Raw genomic sequence first — 11,471 nt, forward strand, 5'->3', positions numbered from 1 at the left:
GGGGGACAAAATGACTAGGGGTCCCCCGTATTTTAAGAACCAGCCCCAGGCCCAACCAGCCAGCAGGGTAATGCCACAGCCGGGGGACACTTATTATATAAGGTCCTGCAGCCAAAGCATTAACCCTACTAACCAGTCAGCCTGGCCAGGTGTCCTGGGAGAGTGGGGACCCCCTCAATAAAGGGGTCCCCCCCTCCAGGACTTACCTGGCCAGGCTGAAGCCTGGTGCTGTCCCCGGTGACCCTGGGCTGTGGTCACCGGTGCTGATTAAAGTGTAAAAAAATAGAATAAACTATTGTCTAATACTGTGGAACTATGAGTCCCAGCAAGCCTCCCCCGAATGCTGGGACTTGGAGAACCACAAGTCCCAGCATGCGGGGCATTAAAGGGCCCGCTGTCACTTGTAGTTCCACAGTATTAAACATAGTCAAATAAACGCAATGACACATATTATAAATAAAACTTTATTTCATCCAAAGCTCATACATAGTGATACTTAACTATCTTGAGCCCCTAGGTAGCCTAGTCATTTTGTCCCCCCGTATTTTGGGAACCAGCCCCGGCCCTGGAGCCTGGGGCTGGTTTTAAAAAAACGGGGAACCCCTATTTGTCCAGTTTCTCGATTTATTGTTACCAGCCCCGGCTCTTTCAGCCTGGCGCTGGTTTCGGCCGTGGGGGGGGGATCACACCGTTTTTTTATTTTTTTTATTTCGGTGCAGACTGCCTATATGAATTCTTATTAGCGGCCATATATATGGGCGATAATACGAATTAATACGCCATCGGAGGTTTACAAAGCAGTCGTATTTGACTGCTTTGAAAATAACCCTCCGGAACACGAATTTGCATACGGCTTAAACAGCCGTATGCAGTCGTATTCATTTGTAGTAAGAATAAGAATTCGATATATCGTATTAGTATTCTTAGTAAATTTCCCCCTTTATGTCTAAAGGTGCATACACCAATTTTTTTTGACCAATTTCATCATTTTGGCCATTCTGAAATGATGAAATTGGTCAAAATATCTTTCATTGTGAATGCGATGAACGACGAATGATGATGCGCATACCCGCCAGTTTTTCATCAAGGTCGTTCGTCAACTGCTATTGTAAAGCGCAAAGGAATCTTCTGCGCTTTATATGTAACTGTCAATAAATAAATAAATAAATAAATAAATAAACTGTGCATGCAGCTCAATTTGGATATCTTTCAAAAAGAGCCTATAAATTGCAACTAGATCTTTCATCTTTCGTCTTTTGTCTTTTCGTCTTTTGGTCATCAATGTCTTTCAACGAAATTGGTCAACAAAAATTGCACAGTGTGTATGCACCTTAAGACTGATTGTTTTCTATCATCGCATCCCTTCATTTCCCTCAATTTCATTATCCATCAACACCCTTATTATCTCTTCTATCCCAAAAGTCAAATTGAAACCCTACATTATGTCCCGTTCCTCAGTGTGCCATTTTTACCTTTGATATATGTCCAGGATCTGAACCTTTCTCCACCTGAAGGTAATAGAGAGCCCTCGGCCAGTCTCGACCACTTACTTGTCATCTCTAGCCTCCTTTTTGGCTTAATCAACTCCATCACAGGGGGGGGGGGGGGGCGTGAATCGCGGGAGGGGGGGTCGCGGGGGGTGCCGCGAATGGTGGGAGGGGGGGTCGCTGGGGGGGTGCCATGAATCGCGGGAGGGGGGTCACGTGGCGGGGTTTGCCGCGAATCGCGGGGGTTTTGCCGCGAATCGCGGGAGGGGGGGTCGCGGGGGTGGGGGTGCCGCGAATCGCGGGAGGGGGAGTGGCGGGGGTGCCGCGAATCGCAGGAGGGGGGTTGGCGGGGGGCCCCGCGAATCGCGGGAGGGGGCGCTCACCTGGTGGCTGTGGAGTAGGTTCCTGGGCAACATGGGGAGGCAGAGGGTGTCTGGCACTGTGGGCTCACAGGGCTTGTTCTCTGTCATGTGAGTCAGTCATGTGAGTCAGAGGCTCCACCCAGCATTACAGACACACTCACACACTTTGAGTGACAGATTTAGCCAAATATATAAGAGATATGTTGGTAACTTAATTTCTTAGGACTAATAATACCTGGGTATTTACATTGTGGTTGTTGTGTTGACTGTATAGGTTATTTATTATGATTTATAGTTGAGCAGTTGCAATACAAATGTTAAAGAATGCTCTGCAGCATTTGACACCATTGACCATGGGATTCTAATTGAGTGCCTGAAGAATTTTTGTGGTCTGGGTGGCACAGTCCTTAGCTGGTTCAAATCATTTCTCGCTGGCAAGTCACAGAGAGTCTCGTGGTGTCCCAGAGGGTTCTTTATTATCTCCCATGCTTTTTGCAGTATACATGCTCCCACTGGGTGACATAATCAGTTGTGTACAGTTGTGTATCATCTATGCAGATGATACACAACTGTACCTGTCCTTTGCTCCAGGCACTGATAACAGAATAACAACCTTAAAGGGCTGCCTATCTGAGCTCCAGGAGTGGATGAGTGCCAGTTGGCTGAGACTGAACCCAGATAATACAGAAGTCCTGATGATAAATCACAGGACAAGATGGCAGCATAGCCAACTGATAGGACTTATGCTGGGGGGGGCACAGCAATAAAAAAACTATGATCATGTGCGGAATCTTGGTGTTGTCCTGGATAGTGGCCTGACACTTAAACATCAGGTGTCAGCCACAATAGTAGTAGTAGTAGTTTGTTTATTTATAAGGCGCCACAAAGTGTCCGCAGCGCCGTACATAGCAAACAAAAAACAAATTACAAGGTAACATATATGGTGTGTTAATAAAATACAGCATAAATAGGGGTATAGCTGGTAGAACTAAGATCACCATCAGTTCTGAAGTACAGTAGGTGTCGAAATTGTTGAGGAGACTGAAGATGAAGTAGAGGTAGGGAAGTACAGGGCAGGAGCACTGGTGAGGTAAAGAGGTAGAGTGAGTACGTGAGGAAGGAGGGCCCTACTCTTAAGAGTTAACAGACTAAAAGGAGGTGGGTGGACGAATGAGAAACAATAGGATAAGTAGGAATGGATGGAAACGGATGGAGGGGTAGGGTAGGCAGAATAGGAGGAGCGAAAGAGCCACAATCTATCATCTAAGGAATATAGCCAGAATCAAGCACTTAATTCCCTCAGAAGACTTGCCTAAAGTCATACATGCATTTATATAATCACGCCTAGACTACTGCAATGCTCTCTACTTGGATCTCCCATCAAAAGAATTGCACCGCTTGCAGCTGGTACAAAATGCAGCCGACAGACTATTAATTAACCAGCCCCGCTCCTGCCACATAACTCCCATTCTCTACTCCCTTCACTCCCTGTAAAATGGCAAATTGTTTTCAAGATTGGCTTACTCCCTTTCAAGGCCCTACATGAGCAGGGCCCAAGGTACCTGCAGCAGCTTCTGATCCTTACTGTCCTACTCGATTACTTCGATCCGTTGAAGGACTACTAACAGTTCCCAGAATTTCCCTGAATTCATCTGGGGGTCGAGCTTTCAACTTTGTTGCTCCAACTCTATGGAACTCTCTTCCTTGCACAGTGCGAGAAGCCCCCACTGTAGAATCCTTTAAAAATAGACTAAAGACTTACCTATTTACTCAAGCATTTTACTGATATCTGCTGTTAAGCTTGTTGTGTATTTTGAGCTGTAAAGACAATGGTAAAGCCAGAGGCGTAACTAGTACTTTGTGGACCCCATTAGCAAAATATTGAAAGGAGCCCCCTCCCCTAAGAGGGACAGAAGAGTGAGGGGAATAAGCGACAAATGGCTCTATGTAATTCATTGCAGTGAATAACGATGGGAACGAGCTCCTGGGGCTATTCAAATCAGTGCACTGTTAAGTCTGAGAATTCCGGTACTCGCTGGTGTTTTTAGTCACAAGTTCTGGTATTGTCCGACTAAAGTGCTCTGCTGCGATGCTGTTTGTGCCACACTAGGGCACCAGCATTACCCTCCTGGGGTGCAAGCAAAAATCTACTAGTTGGACTTAGCAATGTTCTTATTTCAATTGCCCCTGCGAGCTCATTCATGGTGCTACTCACAATGTGAAAAAATGCAATCGACCCCAAAGAGTGTCAGAGAGAGAGGAGCAAGTAAGAGAGAGAGGGTTGGTCAAGAAAAGAGGTGGGGGGGGGGCTTCATGGAAAAAAAGGAATGATAGAAAGAGGGTGTAAGAGAGAAAGGGGAGGAGCAAGAGATAGAGAGATGCGAGAGAACGTCGGAAGGAGGGAAAGAGAAAGAGAGGAGGAAGAGAGCTTGTCAAAGAGAATAAAAGGGGGAAAGACGGAGTGAGAGAGGGAGTCGGAGAGACATAGTGAGAGTGTGTTGGGGAGAGACAGGTAGTGATAGATGGTGGCAGATAGTGTGAGTGGTGCCTTGGAGAGAAATAGGGAGAAACAGGGAGTTAGACAGTGTTACACAGACAAAGGGTGCCAAGGAAAGGGGGAAAGATGGAGTGGGAGAGGATATTGGGGAGAGAAAAATCAAGAGACACGGAGTGAGAGAGTGTGCCAGGGAGAGAAAGGGGAAGAGACAAGGAGTGTGAGATAGACAGCGCTAGCTATAAACTTTCAGAGAGAGAGAGTGGGGGAGAGGGAGGAAAGAGAGAGGGAGAAGTGTGGGGAAAGAGGTGGGGAGGAGAGAGATAGAAAAGAGATATAAAGAGAAAGGTGGGACAGAGGTGTAGTGAGAGGGGTGAGAAAGAGAGAGTGAGCAGAGGGATGAGAGAGAAAGAGAGAAGGGGTGAAGGAGGAGAGGGGTGGGTAAAGAAGAGGGGGAGTAGAGGACGAGAATGGGGGAGTAGTGAAAGAGAGGGGGGATGGAATTAGAGGATGAGAGGGGGGGAAGTAGACGACAAGAGGGGTGATGGAGTAGAGGAAGCCAGGGAGAGGGGGGAGGACAGGATTGAAAGCTTGTGACAGCCATAACTTTGTCTCTCCTAATCCCCCCCACCTCCCCCAAGTACGGGGGGTGGCTGTGTATCTGTGTGTACCTCTCATTGCAAGCAGGCAGTGCAGGGAATCCTTCTCGCTGGTGCTTAAGAGTGCAGGGCTCTCTTTCACTGGCATGTTGTTTTCTGCGTACCGCACCGGGTCTTCCTCTCCCCGGCGCGGACTTTCCTGCTCCCGCTCACCAAGGCTGTCACCTGCTTCTCCAGGGCAGTGTGACAGTCACATTGTCTGTCTCCTGATGCCGCTCATGCGCCGGGTATTCCTCTCCCGGGCACAGTTTCTCCTGCTTCAGCTCAGCGTGCCGGAACTTCCTCTGCCCAGTGCGGCCTTTCCTGCTCCCATTCACCATGCATCCTCCCCAGGCCCAGTGCAGTGTCCGTCTCCTGCTGCTGCAGTGCTCAAGCGCCGGTGTTCGCTGAGTCCCGCTCACAGCCCCTTCATCTCCACGGCGCTGTCACCTGGTCCTGCTCACTGCGCCGGGTCTTAATCTTCCCGGCGCGTTATCTCCTCCATTGCTCACCAGAGCTGCAGGCATGTTTACTGCACAGCTGGGGGAACAAATAATTAAAAGGGTGCAGGAGATTTCCTTGGGGCCCCCCAAGCCGCCAGGCCCCATAGCAATTGCTTCCCCTGCACCCTCCATAGTTAAGCCACTGGGTAAAGCACGTTGAGTCCTATTGGGAGAAAAGTGCTATATAAATATAATTATTATTATTATTATTATTATTAATAAATATAATAATAATAGAGATTTGTCTGTTGTAATATTGTTGTTATTGTGAAGAATCCAGACGCCAGAAACAGAAGAAGGTAAAGAGGAGTAAATTGTATACAAATACATGTCTTAGGTGAGATCAATGCAATCCTTTAATATTATAGGAAGGCTTTCCCAAACCAGCCTAGGTTAAAGCTTCATACAACTAAAATAGTTTGGGTGGAGGCACATATTGCAATCTAGCAACCCACATTTCCAAAGTAGTATAGAGTGGGTCATATAAGTCCTCAGCTGAGCAAACTTCAGATAACACAAGTGGAAAGTTGAACAATGCACACATCTAAGTATGAGTGAACGATTTGTGGTCTCCTACTTAAAGGAAATATTCCTTGCTGATCTGTGATTTCACACAAAGGGGCATTGCAAGTGATGCAAGTTTCCTGTAGCCACTCGGTTACAGTTGGCACTTCTGTGCAGCTACTGTAGGTGGGTAGTTTCAGATGTGCTCACATAATTGGAATACGGCAAAACTAGCTGCCTTGGTTTTGGCCTTGGCTCCTGACTGACTATTATAGGTACAGCTACCATAGCTCTAATTTGTTCAATATTTCTTTTATTGGTTTCTCTGACCTCTGGTTGTTTACTTGAATTAGAATTTACTTGAATCTATTCCCTAGGGTCTTCCTGTCCGGACCTTTTCTGTAAACTGATCTTTCTTGCCTCTGTCTGGTTACTTGACCTTGTTTTATATCTTGCCAGATCCCTGACCTTTGTCTGACCATTGTCCATGAAAGTAGTGGTGTTCCAACTTCCTCTCCATGATGCAACAGCAGCAGAAGTAGGCATAGCACTGTAGGATCCTCTGAAGGAATCCCAAATAGGAGAGGAGTCAATCATGCCAGTGACATGGCCTGTAGGACTTCAGATCCTGACTGAGGGGGAAATTGACGAGGAGGGAGCCTGCAGTGGTGTGGATACAACAGGACAAAGGTACAAAGAGATTTAGGTGTCAGTGGACTGCTTACACTCTTAATAAAAGTTTCTTAACTTGATAGTGACTTATTATGAGTGTGCTGGAGATAATATATAAGGTTCCCAGGTGGTTAACATCCTTACCTCTACTATTTACAGCTTTACATAGGCTACATGTTGCAAGACAGTTGTTGTACGGATTTGGATAGAAATAATTCCAGACTGAAGAGCCGTTTTTTTTGGTCTTCTGCCCAGGCATGACAATGAGTTTTTGGACAACAACTGTCTCACCTGGTGCCTCATTTAAACAAACCACATCACCATCAGAATCATCCTTTTCAACTTCATCTTCAGTGCCAGCTACACCAATATCCTCATCCTGGTGTACTTCAACAGTGACATCTTCATTGTCAATGTCAGCAACTGGACTGTGGGTGCTCCTTCCAGTACTTGAGGGCGTGCAAATGGTGGAAGGATCCACCTCTTCCAGTCCAGTGTTAGGAAGTTCAGGCATCGCAACTGCCGACACACTTGGACTCTCCTTGAGGATTTGTGATATCTTCTCAGTAGAATGCATGGTGTTTTTGCATTGACCAGCTTAATTTTTGAAAAGTTTTGAGTGGAAGGAGGGCTTCTATTGTCACGTGAAGATGAACCACTAGTTTATGAACATATGCCAGGGCCTTAACCATTCCTTGCCACTCCGTTTCATGTTTCACCTCAAACAATTACATTTTTTTGTTGTTCGTTTTACTGAAATTTGGCTTTTTGGATTTAACATGCCCTTTACTATGACATTGGGCATCGGCCTTGGCAGAGGACGTTGATAGCATTTCATCATCTATTTCATGACTTGTGGCAGCAACTTCAGCACTAGGAAGTGGTTTTTGATCTTTCCCTATTTTATCCTCCAAATTTTTGTCCTCCATGATTAATTTTGAGCAAACTCACAGGGCAGCAGCGCCCAATTAACATGGGTGGAACCCTTTTATTTTGAGCAAACTTAACCCTTTAATTTTTTAGGAGCGAGCCCACGGGGCAGCACACCCCTACAGCACATGGGAAAACCCCTGTATTTATTTGGAGCACACAGGGCAGTGCCCCTTTACAATGGCACCCCTTAACAGCACACGGCAGTATTTATGTGTGGAATAAAGGGTGTGTGTGTATGGAGGGGGGTTAAATGGGTTTATGGAATAAGGCTACTGGGTCAAAGGCAGAACTATCAGCTGTGCAGCCAGTGCATTGTGGTGGGATTATGTGTTAGGGGGCACCAAAAAATATGTTGCCTAGGGCACCAAATTTGTTAGGGCCGGCTCTAATAATTAGGGTTATGCATGCACATATGCCATCAGGTGTTCCTGCCGGAATGGACTTCATATGGTATTACCAGGACACGGTTGTAGAAATAAGAAAAAAAAACTTCTTGGGTGGTCTCCCATCCCATTACTTATTGCAGCACATACTTATTATGCTTGGATCAGGATGGTAAATCTAGTGGCATAAGAGTCATCAATGGAAGAGGAAAGTCTTCTCCCCTCAGGTATGTCCTCATAATTAGTACACACAGGCCCTCCAACATGTAGATTACTGAGGTGGTGTTTGCAGTAAATAAATTGCCTTATCTTGAATTCCTTCATCTTATCTTTTTTAAGGAATACCTTCCTCTTCGGGTGAAGGTAGCAGCAGATGTTGCTATGGCAACATTTGTAAATGCCAACACACTTAGATATACCAGAAGAAAGTTCTTTCTACTTCATCAGCATGCTGGGTGCTAGAAGCTCTTTCAAATTGTTTGCCTTACGAAAGACCACTTGAGGATGAGCCAGTAGGTATTCTTTCAAAATAGAGTCCATCATAAGTATTTCTTTCTCGTGATGTTTATATGTCGTCACGAACTCTACTACGTTCTTCTGGTTCAGTTACAAAATATGTGAAGGATCAGCCTTATCTTTAAACCTATTTGAAAAGATCTCAAGTTGTTCATCTCTATCTTCTTTTAATCTGGTAATTCTGTAATATTGTGAGTATATGTCCTTCCATTTCTTCACTTTTATACTTATTATTTTGTATACTTACTTGATAAAGTTCCTGGTTATAACTTTGTTTTCAGCTGCTGTGAGAATCATATGTAAGTATTTTATTTGTTCTGAGCTAGTATTTGATGTGAAAGCAAGATTCAAATCTTTCTGACCAATATATTTGAAGAATTATTTGAAGATCAGATTGACGTCAATGTACCACTTGAAAAGGATGATATTGCTGTGATATGGGTTATCGTTATATTTGTATCTACTTTCCCACTGTCCCGTAAGTAAATTTGCAAAACTTGGTGCAAAAATCCGTGCCCATTTCGGTGCCACACACTTGGAGAAGAAATTGGTCCAAAAATTTGTAGTTGTGCTTAAGAATGTATTTCATTACTTCGCAGAAAACAACGTTATATCAGCTTCCGATACAGTATTTTCCTTCAGGAATTCTAAACAGGCTTCTATACCATACTCGTGTTTTATGCAGGTATCGAGCGATTGGACATCTATTGTCACCCATATATATATGTTTTTTTTCCATGTAAAATCTTTCAGAATGTTTAGAACAGATGTTGTGTCCTTCAGATAGGATCGTAGATTTGCCACCAGTGGATGTAAGTAGACGTTGACATATTCAGAGAGATGGGACCTCAGGGATTTATTTCCTGCCACTATGGGTCTCCCTGGTGGTTTCACTAGTGACTTATGCACTTTTGGGAGAAAGTAGAATATGGGTGTGGTGGGATTGGTGTGCAGAAGGTACTGGTATTAGTTAGAAGAGCATCCTGAGTTCCTCTACGTATCCTTCCTTAGGATCTTTAGATAATCTTAGATACTGTATGAATTCTCATTCCCTAAGAGTCTTTAAAATAAATAAGCTGTCTGATCCATTATAACCAAACCACCCACCTTGTCAGCAGATTTAATCACAATGCTGTAATTTCCCTGCAAATTCTTTAGTTCTGCACTTTCCTCGATGGTGAGATTCCTCCCTGTAATATATATATATATATATATATATATATATATATATATACACAGTATATATATATCATACAGTCCCAGTGCAAGGGGGCAAGGGGTGAAGGAGCACACCTGACTTGGCTCCTGCGTACACCTACATGTGCCTTCAGCATCCACAAACCTCTGTAGCCAGCAGGGAAGTGATCCACCTGGCCTGTCACTGAGGAGAGGACAGTGTCCAGGAGGAGATTGCTGATGGGACTTCCATGATAACATCACTGGCTACTTGATCCACCAGCTTCACCATACCGAGTAGGTTGCAGAGGAAAATATCAAATTGCAGTCACGGTACCAGCCGCAAAGGAAAGCACCAGGCAGGGGTAAGTAAGCATGCACGAAGGGGAGGGAGTGGGGGAGGGTGTGTGTGTGTGTGGGGGGGGGGGGGCTCAAAGACCAGCAGGGGGATCCCCTGCACACCTTACAAGACTGTGGGCTGTGGCAGCTCCAGGAGACACGTCTGTCCAGGAACTCAGCAGGACACATCGCTCCTCCCTTTGTCTTCATAGTATTTTTAGTCCATGATAGGCATATGTAGTTTTGTTTAGGTTTATCTCAAGAACCATTGGATAGATTTTAAAGTTGTATAGGTCTATACCTTCCTTGACAAATGATTGATAGAACTATGAAAACCACATCAAAATCAATATCCGTCCAGTGGTTCTCAAAAATAACCTGAAACAAATATATGCCTACCAGGGACTTTAGTTTATACTAAGTAGCTATGGTCTTGATTCACTTCAGTCACAGTAATAAAGCATCTGGATTAAGTTCATATTTTGATTAACACATTTAGCTTGCAGCCCTCTCAAGGGATCTATATTTCTGCAAGCCCAAGTCTATCTCTCAGAATTATAAACATGGCAATTACTATCACGTTAGAATAAACTTAAGATACGTTTCCTGGTTTCAAGCTCACCTGCACAGAGGCATTTAAAGGTGAGACAGTCACCAAGCATATCAGCCGTAAAACAGCTAGGAGAATATCTGACACAAGTTGGATTGAGTGAGCTACCACTGGGGTCCATATGAAGGTGTGATCACAAAAAGATTATTTAAAAAATTACTCAAGTTGAAAAAAAAGGCCATTCGTCCACTGCACTTGCTACTCCTAGATATGGGGTGCATGTGGTATGTGAATACATTGTTAAATAAAATAAAAATCTCAGAGGCACAGACCATAATAACGCATGCTACTCACCATTGTACTGTTTGTTTCTATTATTGCCAATATTGCTTCTATTTTCCGTTTGATCAAAGTGCATAAATAAACCTTACATTTAACCTGCTACTCTTGTTGTTGCCACTTTGAGTTAGGTCCCCCTTCTCCAGTCTCATCCGGGTCCATAACTAATTTAACCTGTGACAGTTCCTATGGACTTTTCATAGAATTTGTTTGTTTTATTCGGAAAAAGAACAAAAATTATTTCCGGAAACAGAGCAATACATTTTCTTACTTTCCACTGACTTATTTCTAGAGAATATATATATATATATATATATATATATATATATATATATATATATATATATAAAAACAATAATGCGCAAGTCCTTATCTGTAGTCTTTTAAGGAACCAAAAGTCCCAGATGGTGAACACGTTCAATGAGCACTAATCACACTTCAGCAATCGGCAGCTTCCCCAACTTCACTTGGATAGGTGAACAATGGATTTCTCTAGAACAAAAGGGAGCGCTCCATAGTGCGTGCATAAGTAGGAAAAAACTTTCTTTATTTCCATAAAACCACTCACGAAGACA

Source organism: Crinia signifera, chromosome 3 (genome assembly GCF_055691185.1).
Source record: "Crinia signifera chromosome 3, ASM5569118v1, whole genome shotgun sequence".
NCBI lineage: Eukaryota > Metazoa > Chordata > Amphibia > Anura > Myobatrachidae > Crinia > Crinia signifera.